The sequence below is a fragment of the Stenella coeruleoalba genome (assembly GCF_951394435.1).
Source record: "Stenella coeruleoalba genome assembly, chromosome: 2".
NCBI classification, from domain to species: Eukaryota; Metazoa; Chordata; class Mammalia; order Artiodactyla; family Delphinidae; genus Stenella; species Stenella coeruleoalba.
The window spans coordinates 66,573,805-66,586,664 of record NC_137147.1 but is presented as its reverse complement, the minus strand read 5'-3'; the positions used below and the strand labels follow the sequence as shown (position 1 = coordinate 66,586,664).

General features: G+C 39.7%; 1 protein-coding gene across 9 annotated transcripts in view; it reads left to right on the top strand.

The window, feature by feature from the left end:
* Positions 1 to 12,860, top strand: part of AP4S1 (adaptor related protein complex 4 subunit sigma 1) — a 59,018-nt gene that overhangs the window by 11,229 nt on the left and 34,929 nt on the right. The window contains exon 1 of one of the 9 annotated variants that reach the window (XM_079906647.1): positions 3,404 to 3,444. The exons of the other annotated variants lie outside the window; for them this stretch is intronic. The gene's annotated coding sequence lies outside the window, so the exon portion shown is untranslated. Of the gene's footprint in view, positions 1 to 3,403; positions 3,445 to 12,860 lie in introns of those variants that run through there. 9 annotated transcript variants of the gene reach the window in all.

Here is a 12,860-nt window from a genome sequence, read left to right as displayed (position 1 = left end):
TTGATTAGCTCTAGGTGTTTTCTGGTAGCATCTTTAGGATTCTCTATGTATAGGATCATGTCATCTGCAAACAGTGACAGTTTTACTTCTTCTTTTCCGATTTGTATTCCTTTTATTTCTTTTTCTTCTCTGATTGCTGTGGCTAAAACTTCCAAATCTATGTTGAATAATAGTGGTGAGAGTGGGCAACCTTGTCTTGTTCCTGATCTTAGTGGAAATGGTTTCAGTTTTTCACCATTGAGAATGATGTTGGCTGTGGGTTTGTCATATATGGCCTTTATTATGTTGAGGCAGGTTCCCTCTATGCCTACTTTCTGGAGAGTTTTTATCATAAATGGATGTTGATTTTGTCAAAAGCTTTTTCTGCATCTATTGAGACTATCATATGGTTTTTATCCTTCAATTTGTTAATATGCTGTATCACATTGATTGATTTGCATATACTGAAGAATCCTTGCATTCCTGGGATAAACCCCACTTGATCATGGTGTACGATCCTTTTAATGTGCTGTTGGATTCTGTTTGCTAGTATTTTGTTGAGGATTTTTGCATCTATGTTCATCAGAGATATTGGCCTGCAGTTTTCTTTTTTGTGACATCTTTGCCTGGTCTTGGTATCAGAGTGATTGTGGCTTCATAGAATGAGTTTGGGAGTGTTCCTCCTCTGCTATATTTTGGAAGACTTTGAAAAGGATAGGTGTTAGCTCTTCTGTAAATGTGTGATAGAATTCACCTGTGAAGCCTCCTGGTCCTGGGCTTTTGTTTGTTGGAAGTTCTTTTTTTTTTTTTGTGGTACGCGGGCCTCTCACTGTTGTGGTCTCTCCCGTTGCAGAGCACAGCCTCCGGACGCACAGGCTCAGCAGCCATGGCTAATGGGCCCAGCAGCTCCATGGCATGTGGGATCTTCCCAGATTGGGGCATGAACCTGTATCCCCTGCATCGGCAGGTGGACTCTCAACCACTGCGCCACCAGGGAAGCCCCTGTTGGAAGATTTTTAATCACAGTTTCAATTTCAGTGCTTGTGATTGGTCTTGTTTATATTTTGTTTCTTCCTGGTTCCATCTTGGAAGGTTGTGCTTTTCTAAGAATTTGTTCATTTCTTCTGGGTTGTCCATTTTATTGGCATAGAGTTGCTTGTAGTAATCTCTCATGATCCTTTGTATTTCTGCAATGTCAGTTGTTACTTCTCCTTTTTCATTTATAATTCTATTGACTTGAGTCTTCTCCCTTTTTTTCTTGATGAGTCTGGCTGATGGTTTATCAATTTTGTTTATCTTCTCAAAGAACCAGCTTTTAATTTTATAGATCTTTGCTATTGTTTCCTTCATTTCTTTTTCATTGATTTCTGATCTGATTTTTATTATTTCTTTCCTCCTGCTAACTTTGGGGTTTTTTTGTTCTCCTTTCTCTAATTGCTTTAGGTGTAAGTTTAGGTTGTTTATTTGAGGTTTTTCTTGTTTCTTGAGGTAGGATTGTATTGCTTTAAACTTCCCTCTTAGAACTGCTTTTGCTGCATCCCATTGGTTTTGGGTTGTCATCTTTTCATTGTCATTTGTTTCTAGGTATTTTTTGATTTCCTCTTTGATTTCTTCAGTGATCTCTTGGTTATTAAGTAGCATATTGCTTAGCCTTTATGTGTTTGTATTTTTTAGTTCTTTTCCTGTAATTGATATCTAGTCCCATAGTGTTATGGTTAGAAGAGATACTTGATACAATTTCAATTTTCTTAAATTTACCAAGGCTTGATTTGTGACCTAAGATACGGTCTATCCTGAAGAATGTTCCATGAGCACGTGAGAAGAAAGTGTATTCTGTTTTTGGATGGAATGTCCTGTAAATATCAATTAAGTCCATCTTGTTTAATGTGTCATTTAAAATTTTTGTTTCCTTATTTATTTTCATTTTGGATGATCTGTCCACTGGTGAAAGTGAGATGTTAAAGTCCCCTAGTATTATTGTATTACTGTCAATTTCCCCTTTTATGGCTCTTAGCATTTGCCTTATATACTGAGGTGCTCCTATGTTGGGTGCATAAATATTTATGATTGTTATATCTTCTTCTTGAATTTCTCCCTTGATCCTTATGTAGTGTCCTTCTTTATCTCTTGTAATAAATAGTCTTTATTTTAAAGTCTATTTTGTCTGATATGAGAATTGCTACTCCAGCTTTCTTTTGATTTCCATCTGCATGGAATATCTTTTTCCATCCCCTCATTTTCAGTCTGTATGTGTCCCTTGGTCTGAAGTGGGTCTCTTGTAGACAGCATATAGATGGGTTTTGTTTTTGTATCTATTCAGCCAGTCTGTGTCTTTTGGTTGGAGCATTTAATCCATTTACATTTAAGGTAATTATCGATATGTATGTTCCTATTACCATTTTCTTAATTTTTTGGCGTTTGTTTTTGTAGGTCTTTTCCTTCTCTTGTGTTTCCTGCCTAGAGAAGTTCCTTTAGCATGTGTTGTAAAGCTGGTTTGGTGGTGCTGAATTCTTTTAACTTTTGCTTATCTGTAAAGGTTTTAATTTCTCCATCGAATCTAAATGAGATCCTTGCTGAGTAGAGTAATCTTGGTTGTAGGCTTTTCCCTTTCATCAGTTTAAATATGTCCTGCCACTCCCTTCTGGCTTGCAGAATTTCTGCTGAAAGATCAGCTGTTAACCTTGTGGAGACTACCTTGTATGTTATTTGTTGCTTTTCCCTTGTGGCTTTTAATATTTTTTCTTTGTATTTAATTTTTGATAGTTTGATTAATATGTGTCTTGGTGTGTTTCTCCTTGGGTTTATCCTGTATGGGACTCTCTGTGCTTCCTGGACTTGATTGACTATTTTCCTTTCCCATGTTAGAGAAGTTTTTGACTATAATCTTTTCAAATATTTTTCAGACCCTTTCTTTTTCTCTTCTTCTTCTGGGACCCCTATCATTCGAATGTTGGTGCGTTTAATGTTGTTCCAGAGGTCTCTGAGACTGTCCTCAATTCTTCTCATTCTTTTTTCTTTCTTCTGCTCCCTGGCAGTTATTGCTACCATTTTATCTTCCAGCTCACTTATCCATTCTTCTGCCTCAGTTATTCTGTTATTGATTCCTTCTAGGGTATTTTCAGTTTCAATAATTGTGTTGTTCATCACTGTTTGTTTGCTCTGTGGTTCTTCTAGATCCTTGTTACATGTTTCTTGTATTTTCTCCATTCTGTGTCCAAGATTTTGGATCATCTTTAGTATCATTACTCTGAGTTATTTTTCAGGTAGGTTGCCTATCTCGTCTTCATTTATTTGGTCTTGTAGGTTTTTACCTTGCTCCTTTATCTGTAACATTTTTTTTTGTCGTTTCATTTTTTTTTTTTTTTTAAGGGTGGTGCTGTTTTCCTGCCTCACTGGTTGTTTGGCCTGAGATGTGCAGCACTGGAGTTTACAGGCAGTTGGATAGAGCTGGGTCTTGGTGCTGAGGTGAGGACCTATGGGAGTCATCACTCCGATTGATATTCTCTGGGGTTTGAGGTTCTCTATTAGTCCAGCAGTTTGGACTTGGAGTTCCTACCACAGGAGCTTGGGCCCGACCTCCAGCCTGGGAGCCACGATCCCGCAAGCCTTGTGGCACAGCAAAAAAAAAAGGAAGGAAGGAAGAAAGAAAGGAGCAGTACAATATCAAAGAATTTAAACAAAATAAAATTAGAAAGATAAAAATATATTAGGAAAAATAAAATATCATTGAAACAACTGCAACAAGGTAAAATACAACCATAATAGAAAAAGAAAAAAATAAAAGGAGAGTTGGGAACAAGCCAAAAGGAGAGAAGAATAACAAAGTATAAAGAATAAAATAAAATTAGAAAAATAAAAGATTTATTATGAAAAATAAAAGTATAAAAGAATCAATAACAATGAATCAACAAGATAAAACAGAACCGCAATCTAAAAGAGGAAAAAGAAAAGAAAAAAAAAAAGCCTTGGCTATGGGGACAGAGTTTAGGCAGGGGGTGGAACTTAGGCAGGGGCGGGGTTTAGGGTGGGGTGGGACCTAGGCAGGTGGGGGTGGTGACGTTTGAGCGTGGGGTGTGGCCTAGGCAGGTTATGTTCAAGCGTGGGGCAGGGCCTCTGCTTAGGACCTGCACAGAAGGGAAGAGGCAGATGTCAAAACAAGGGCCTCTGGAGTGTGGAGTTCTGGAGTTTGGAGGCAGTGCCCTGGGTGGAGGTGTAGGGGTGGGGCTTGGGCTCTGCACGTCAGGAGGGAGACTCCGAGGGCGCAGGATTAGGCCTGGGAGCCCAAAAGGGTTCCCAGAGCCTAAGTGGACAGGGAAAGCATTGGCAGCGTTCTCTTCCGTTCCTTTTCACCCTTCCCACACTGTCTGCCCCAGGGTCACTCTGGTTGCTGCTGGACCCGTAACCATAGATGGGTTCCACTGTGTGTAGGAACTCCTCCCCTCCCGCAGCCCCCCCTCAGGGGGGCCAGTCCCATAGGTCTGGACTTTACTTGTGCTCCTCCTTCCCACCCTCCCACTCCCTCAGGACCTGCGCAGCTGGAGGGTGCTTAGGTGGGCAGAGGATCAGGCCTGGGCTACCAGCAGGTTCCTGGGGGCCCAAGTGGGCAGGGAAACCTGGCCACTCTCCCTTTTGATCCTCTGCCCTCCCAGTGGTTCCCCAGTTTCCCCTTGGGATGTGGGATCCCTTCCCCTCCCCCAGCTGCCCTTCAGAGGTGCCAGTCCCATCCCGACAACACTTCTCCTCACCCTCACTCCCCCCACGGCCCTCATCCTACCTGGTTGCTGGGGGTTCCTACCATCCTCTTAGGTGTCTGTGGTCCCTCACCGGTGCCTGGTAGATGCCCTAATTGTGAGGAGATGCAAATTCCGCGTCCTCCTAGTACACCATCTTGATTCCACCCCCCTGTAGTAGTATTTTCTTACACATTTTTTGGGAAAAATTCCACATGGTTACTAATTTTTTCCCCCAGGTAGTGTGAACACTAAAGTAGAAGACCATATAGTGTTGAAACAAGTTAATTCTCAGTAAACTATGGAGTGATGGTTTTATAGAAACATTTTCCATAATTTGGGTATTGCATTTTAATTTATAGTCAACTTTTTTATAGACTTTATACTTCTATAGACTTTTTTTTTTTTTTTTTGGCCACGTGGCATGTGGGATCTTAGTTCTCCAACCAGGGATCAAACCCGTGTCGCCTGCAGTGGAAGCGCAGAGTCTTAACCACTGGACCACTAGGGAAGTCTATAGACTTTTGTATAAAGTGAGATACCTCTGAATCCCAGTTGGGGTTTGTTTGTTTGTTTTTTCTTTGTTTGACATAAAACTGTAGGAGCCATTAGCAAATCAAATTTTAATTCTCAACTCCTTTAGTTTGATTTGAATTTAAAAATCTGTAACATTGTATTTGACCCTGTAAGAGTGCTTACAGGCTTATCACTTGAGTCCTAGTGCAAAGCTATTAGAAGATCACTACTCTTCGGAAGAGGGAAAAAATATGAGAATAATCTATCTCCGTAGTCTTTCACAGTTTTCACTGGAAATCAGATGTCCAACAAGAATTGACAAAACCTAATTTAAGAAATACAGAGTTGAGACTTCCCTGGTGTTCCAGTGGGTAAGACTATGCACTCCCAGTGCAGAGGGCCTGGATTCAATCCCTGGTTGGGGAGCTAGATCCCGCATGCATGCCACAACTAAGAGTTCGCATGCCACAACTAAGAAGCCCACGTGCCACAACTGAAAGATCCTTTGTGCCACTGTAACTAAGACTCAGCACAGCCTAAATAAATAAATAAATGAAATATTAAAGAAAAAAAGAAATACAGGGTTAAATTTATCAAAATCCAAAACATTTTGTTTGAAGTATTTTCAATCTGAGAGGTAACTTGGTACTCCATTTTATAGGAAAGGGAAGTAATACATAGTAATCCTACTTCTCTGCTGGAGTTCTTTCTTATTGACACATTGTAACATCACAATAGCAAGTCCTGGGAGGAGCCCATCCATAAGACCCTTAGATCTCTTGGTCCCTGCTTCCTCTTCTCTAAAATTAAGATATTAGATGTCTTTGTTAATCCAAAATTTTGATGAAGAGTTTTAGGCGCTAAGCACAAATATTTAATTTGTATGGCTAATTAACCAAACAATTTGGAATAAGGTTTACCACCAGAAGTGTTTCTTCACTAATGGCCCATGCCCATGTTTTGTCAAAGTAAACATTTAGTTCCCCTTTTTAATGTTATTTTAAATTTCAAAATAAGTTACCCTTGACATTAAAACCAAAAAGAATACAATTTTAGAAGAAAAATTTTTATTTTTATTTTTAAAGATACCTGTCATTATCTCCGTTGTGTGTAGTAAAGGGAAGGTTGAGTCCGGTTACTTACCTGAAAGCAGCTTTTCTATTCTAAGAGTGGAAGGTAAGATAACAACAATAAGAACAGACTCTATGAACTCCAGCCTTTAAGATTTTGTAGCTTTAAACTGCACAGCTCCAACCACCACCAGATCTGATAGTGAGCACCTCTTTGGCAAATGACTAATGGACAGTCTATTCTCAATCCCTCCATCCCCCACTCCACACACACATAAATGACTAACGAATAAAAATAAAACAAGTACTTTTGGACAGACAATGTAATGGTCTATTTATAGTATATAAACTCCTCATCCTCAGTTTTTGAAATATGGCTTTTCTCCCCTGCTTCAATCATACTGCTGTAAAGACCTTAAGAATTCCTCAGTTCACCTCCCCCACCCCACGCCCTATTTAAGATAGAAAGTCTGATACTTGAACATCTCCAAAAATACAACATCCATCCGTTTTGGTAAAACTTCCAGCTTGTCTCTGCTATTATTATGTATGTGTTTGTGTTTTTGTTTTTTTAAAGCACATTCTCTGCATTCAAAGACCATATTCTTTTTTTTATTATTATTAATTTATTTATTTATTTTTGCTGTGTTGGGTCTTCGATTCTGTGCGAGGGCTTTCTCTAGTTGTGGCAAGTGGGGGCTACTCTTCATCGTGGTGCGTGGGCCTCTCTCTATCGCGGCCTCTCTTGTTGGGGAGCACAGGCTCCAGACGTGCAGGCTCAGTACTTGTGGCTCACGGGCCTAGTTGCTCCGCGGCATGTGGGATCCTCCTAGACCAGGGCTCGAACCCATGTCCCCTGTGTTAGCAGGCAGATTCTCAACCATTGTGCCACCAGGGAAGCCCTATGTATGTGTTTTAAATGGGTGTGAAATGGTATCTTGTGGTTTTAATTTGCATTTTCCTAAGGATTAATGATGTTGGTGTACAAATAACCATTCTTATTTGGATTTATATATATATATATATTTTTTTTTTCTTTTTTAAAGGCTTAATTTTTATTTTTTTGGCTGCATTGGGTCTTTGTTGCTGCGTGCAGGCTTTCTCTAGTTGTGGCGAGCTGGGCCTACTTTGCAGTGTGCAGGCTTCTCACTGTGGTGGCTTCTCTTGTTGCAGAGCACGGGCTCTAGGCACACGAGCTTCAGTAGTTGTGGCACTCGGGCTTCAGTAGTTGTGGCTTGTGGGCTCTACAGTGCAGGCTCAGTAGTTGTGGCACACGGGCTTAGTTGCTCTGCAGCATGTGGGATCTTCCCAGACCAGGGATCGAACCCGTGTCCCCTGCATTGGCACGTGGATACTTATCCACTGCACCACCAGGGAAGTCCCTTGGATTTATATTGTATATCTTAAACCAGAATTTGATGAGACTTTTCTTTCTATTTTTTTGGCTGCACTTCGTGGCACTCGGGATCTTAGTTCCCCGACCAGGGATCGAACCTCTTCCCCCTGCAGTGGAAGTGCAGAGTCTTAACCATTGGGCCACCAGGGAAGTCCTGATGAGACTTTTTGATCAATTTGCCAAAATGACTTTAGATCAAGATCTGAGGATCACATGAAGCATTAGAAAATTTTCAGATATACTGCTAGAAAAATGGTAGACCAGACTATTAAGGTTTATTCTCAAAGCACTTTCGTAATTTTTCTGCAAAACTGTTAGCTTCAGGATTCCTGCAAATCCTAATTTGTTTTGAATTTAACATTTTTAAATGTTTTAATTATTTTAAAACTATTTAAGTAAAATAGCACACATTCAAAATTAATCAAATGTGGTTGAAATATTTCTTGAGTGACCCAGGGATTTAACAGAAAGTAAAAGTGTCAGCTGAAGCTACTAAAAAAATGTATTCTGAATCATAAAGGAGAGATTTAGAGAGAGAGGGAGAGATAGGGAGCAGGGAGGAAAATGGATGGAAAGAAAAGCACGTGGTAATGGGTTTCTTGAAGTCAAATTCCAGTAGTCTTAGAACTGCAGCAGAAAGAATCCATTGGGAAGAATGTGCAAACTACACTGGGGAAGAGGATGAGGAGGGAAAAGGGGGACTCTGTTGAGTGCTTTGCATTTCCTTCACCTCTTTTTGTCCTGACAGAAAGTCTGTGAAGTAGCTGTCTTTATTTCCAGTTGATAGATGAGAAAACTGAATTATCTCAGAATTCCAGTAAGTTTTGAAGCAAAGAAACAAACTGTTTTAGTGTATAAAAAAAGAGTGTATAACATATTACAAACTCTGAGGGAGGTGATCCAAATTAGATGAAAATCTGCTAATGACCAGTATTATTTCCTCTCACTCAAGGATGGAGAAATTCAGAAATAGCTAAATAACTTCAAGGCCTACGGAATGAATCAACACGCTATGGCAAATAGAATCTAGCACTTGCTAGTTCCATGTTTCCTGAGTTAGGCCATATTGATTAGATGCTCTCAGCACATCCTTTTTTTTTTTTTTTTTTTTAAATTTTATTTTATTTTTTATTTTTTTAGGCTGTGTAGGGTCTTTGTTGCTGTGCTCAGGCTTTCTCTAGTTGCTGTGAGGGGTAGCTACTCTTTGTTGCAGGCTTCTCATTGCGGTGGCTTCTCTTGTTGTGGAGCACGGGCTCTAGGCGCGCAGGCTTCAGTAGTTGCAGCACAAGGGTTCAGTAGTTTTGGCTCTTGGGCTCTAGAGCACAGGCTTAGTTGCTTCGCGGCATGTGGGATCTTCCTAGACCAGGGATCGAACCCGTGTCCCCTGAATTGGCAGGCGGATTCTTAACCAACTGCATCACTAGGGAAGTCCAGCACATCCATTTTGAAAAAGAGTACATATTTTACAGAAGTATGGCATTTAGAAATGCCACAGTAGATGAAACAATAGCTTCATTATTAAAGTAAACATTTATTTTTCAGTTGGCTAATTTTGTAAAATTATATAATGCAGCTCAACATTTTTTTTTATAAATTTATTTTTATTTATTTTTGGCTGTGTTGGGTCTTTGTTGCTGCATGCGAGCTTTCTCTAGTTGTGGCGAGCAGGGGCTACTCTTAATTGTAGTGTGTGGGCTTCTCATTGCGGTGGCTTCTCTTGTTGAGGAGCATGGGCTCTAGACCGCAGGCTCAGTAGTTGTGGCACACGGGCTTAGTTGCTCCACAGCACGTGAGATCTTCCTGGACCAGGGCTCGGACCCATGTCCCCTGCATTGGCAGGTGGATTCTTAACCACTGCACCACCAGGGTAGCCCAGCTCAACATTTTTTAAACAAACTTTTTTGTGTGTAACACAAAAAGTAAGACATCTCTTAAAACTTGGGAAAGAAAGCAAAGTAAGGATAGAGAATAAAAATTGCCCCTAATCCTACCATCCAGATTTAAGCAAAATACATTTTGGTATAATTCCTTCCTTTTATGCTTATTATAGTAGCTCTGAACTTTATATAATATACATGTACATGTACTATTTTAGTAACTTTACGAAGTTGTGCAAATATTACCATGCTAATAAATGCAGTGTTTGCAGATTTTCATCATCCTAAAAAGAAACCCATCCCCGTTTTCCCCCAGACCTTTCTCTCCTGGCCCTAGGTAACTACTAATATGCTTTCTATCTCGATAGATTAGCCTTTTCTGGGCATTTCGTATTAATCGAATTGTGCAATAGTATTTTGCATCTGGCTTCTTTCACTTAACAATGTTTTAAAGGTTCATCCATTTTGTAGCATGTGGCAGTGTTTTCTTCTCATTTGCTGTTGAATAGTTTTCCCTTGTCGGTAGATACACCCCATTTATTTTAATCCATTCATTAGCTGGTGGACATTTGGTTTGTTTCTACTTTTTGTCTATTAAGAGTAATGCTTTTATGAACATTCATGTACAAATTATTTTTGTGGACATATGTTTTCATTTCTCTTGGGTATATATTTAGAAGTAGAATCTCTGGATAATATGGTAAGTTCATCTTTATCGTTTTAAGAAACTGCCAAATTGTTTTCCAAAGTGGCTGTATCATTTATGCATGATACAAAATTAATATACAGAAATCCATTGCATTTCTATAAACTAACAATGAACTATCAGAAGGAGACATTAAGGAAACGATCCCATTTATCATCACATCAAAATTCCCTGGCAGTCCAGTGGTTAGGACTCCGTGTTTTCACTGCTGAGGGTGCGGGTTCGATCCCTGGTTGGGGAACTAAGATCCCGCAAGCCATGTGGCACGGCCAAAAAAAAAAAAAAAGAAGACCCAGTTCTTATCACATCAAAAAGAATAAAATACCTAGGATAAACCTACCTAAGAGGTAAAAGACCTGTACTTGGAAAACTATCAGACACTGATGAATGAAATTGAAGATGACACAAATAGATATAAAGATATACTGTATTCTTAGATTGGAAGAAGCAATATTGTTAAAATGACCATGCTACCCAAGGCAATCTACAGATTCAGTGCTATCCCTATAAAAATACCAATGGACTCGCCGCAACTAGAGAAAGCCCGTGCACAGCAACGAAGACCCAATGCAGCCAAAAAAAAAGAAAAAAATTAAAAATAATTTTTTTAAAATACCAATGGTATTTTTCACAGAACTAGAACAAATAATTTTAAAATTTGTATGGAAATACCAAAGACCCTGAATTGCCAAAACAATCTGTGAAAGAAGAACAGAGCAGGAGGAATCACACTTCCTGACTTCAAACTATATTATAAAACTACAGTAATCAGAACAGTATGGTACTAGCACAAAAACAGACATAGAGATCAATGGACCAAAATATACATCCCAGAAATAAATCCATGCATTTATGGTCAATTAATCTATGACAAACCAGGCAAGAATGTACAATGGAGAAAAGACAGTCTCCTCAATAAGTGGTGCTGGGAAAACTGGACAACTACATGTAAAAGAATGAATTAGAACAGGGGTCCCCAACCCCTGGGCCATGGACCCGAACCAGTCCACGGCCTGTTAGGAACCAGGCCGCACAGCAGGAGGTGAGTGGCGGGCGAGCGAATGAAGCTTCATCTGCCACTCCCCATCTCTCGCATGACTGCCTGAACCACCATGTCTCTGCCCCCTGCCCCATCTGTGGAAAAATTGACTTCCACGAAACCAGTCCCTGGTGCCAAAAAGGTTGGGGACTGCTGAATTAGAACATTGTCTAACACCATATACAAAAATAAACCCAAAATGGATTAAAGACCTAAATCTGAGACCAGAAACCATAAAACTCTTGGAGGAAAACATATGCAGAATGCTTTTTGACATAAATTGTAGCTATATTGTTTGGAATCTGTTTTCTACAACAAAGAAAATAGAAGCAAAAATTAACAAATGAGACCTAATTAGACTTAAAAATTTTGCACAGCAAAGGAAACAAAAAGACAACCCACAGAATGGGAGAAAATATTTGCAAATGATATGACTGATAAGGGGTTAATATCCAAAATATATAAACAGCTCATACAACTCAATAAAAAAAAATACACAACCCAATTAAAAAATGCACTGAAGACCTGAAAAGACATTTTTCCATGGAAGACATACAAATGGCCAACAGGAACAAGAAAAAGATGCTCAACGTTGCTAATTGTCAGAGACATGCAACTCAAAACCACAATGAGGGCTTCCCTGGTGGCGCAGTGGTTGCGAGTCCGCCTGCCGATGCAGGGGACATGGGTTCATGCCCCGGTCCGGGAAAATCCCACATGCTGCAGAGCAGCCAGGCCCGTGAGCCATGGCTGCTGAGCCCACACGTCCGGAGCCTGTGCTCCGCAACGGGAGAGGCCACAACAGTGAGAGGCCCGTGTACCAAAGGAAAAAAAAAAAAAAACCACAATGAGATATCACTTCGCACTTGTCAGAATGGCTATCATCAAAAAAAGCACGAATAACAAATGTTGGCAAGGATGTGGAGAAAAGGGAATTCTCATACAGTGTTGGTGAGAATGTAAACTGGTGCAATCCCTGTGGAAAACAGTATGGAGGGTTCTCAAAAAACGAAATATAAAACTACCATATGACCCAGCAATTCCACTCCTAGGTGTATATCTGAAAGAAATAAAAACACTAATTAGAAAAGATACATGCACCCCAATGTTCATAGCAGCATTATTTATGATTGCCAAGATATGGAAGCAACCTAAGTGTCTACCAACAGATGAATGGATAAAGAAGATGTGGTATATGTATATGCAATGGAATATTACTGAACTATTAAAAAAAATGAAACTCTGCCATTTGCGACAATGTGGATGGACCTAGAGGTTGTTATGCTAAGTGAAATAAGTCGGGCAGAGAAAGACAAATACTCTGTTATTACTTATATGTGGAATTGAAAAAATACAACAAACAAGTGAGTATAACAAAAAAGAAACAGACTTACAGATATAGTTACCAGTGGGGAGAGGGAAGTGGGGCAGGGCAATATAAGGGTAGGGGATTCAGAAGTACAAACTAGTATGTATAAAATAAGGTACAAGGATATATTGTACAACACAGGAAATATAGCCAATGTTTTATAACTATAAATGGAGTA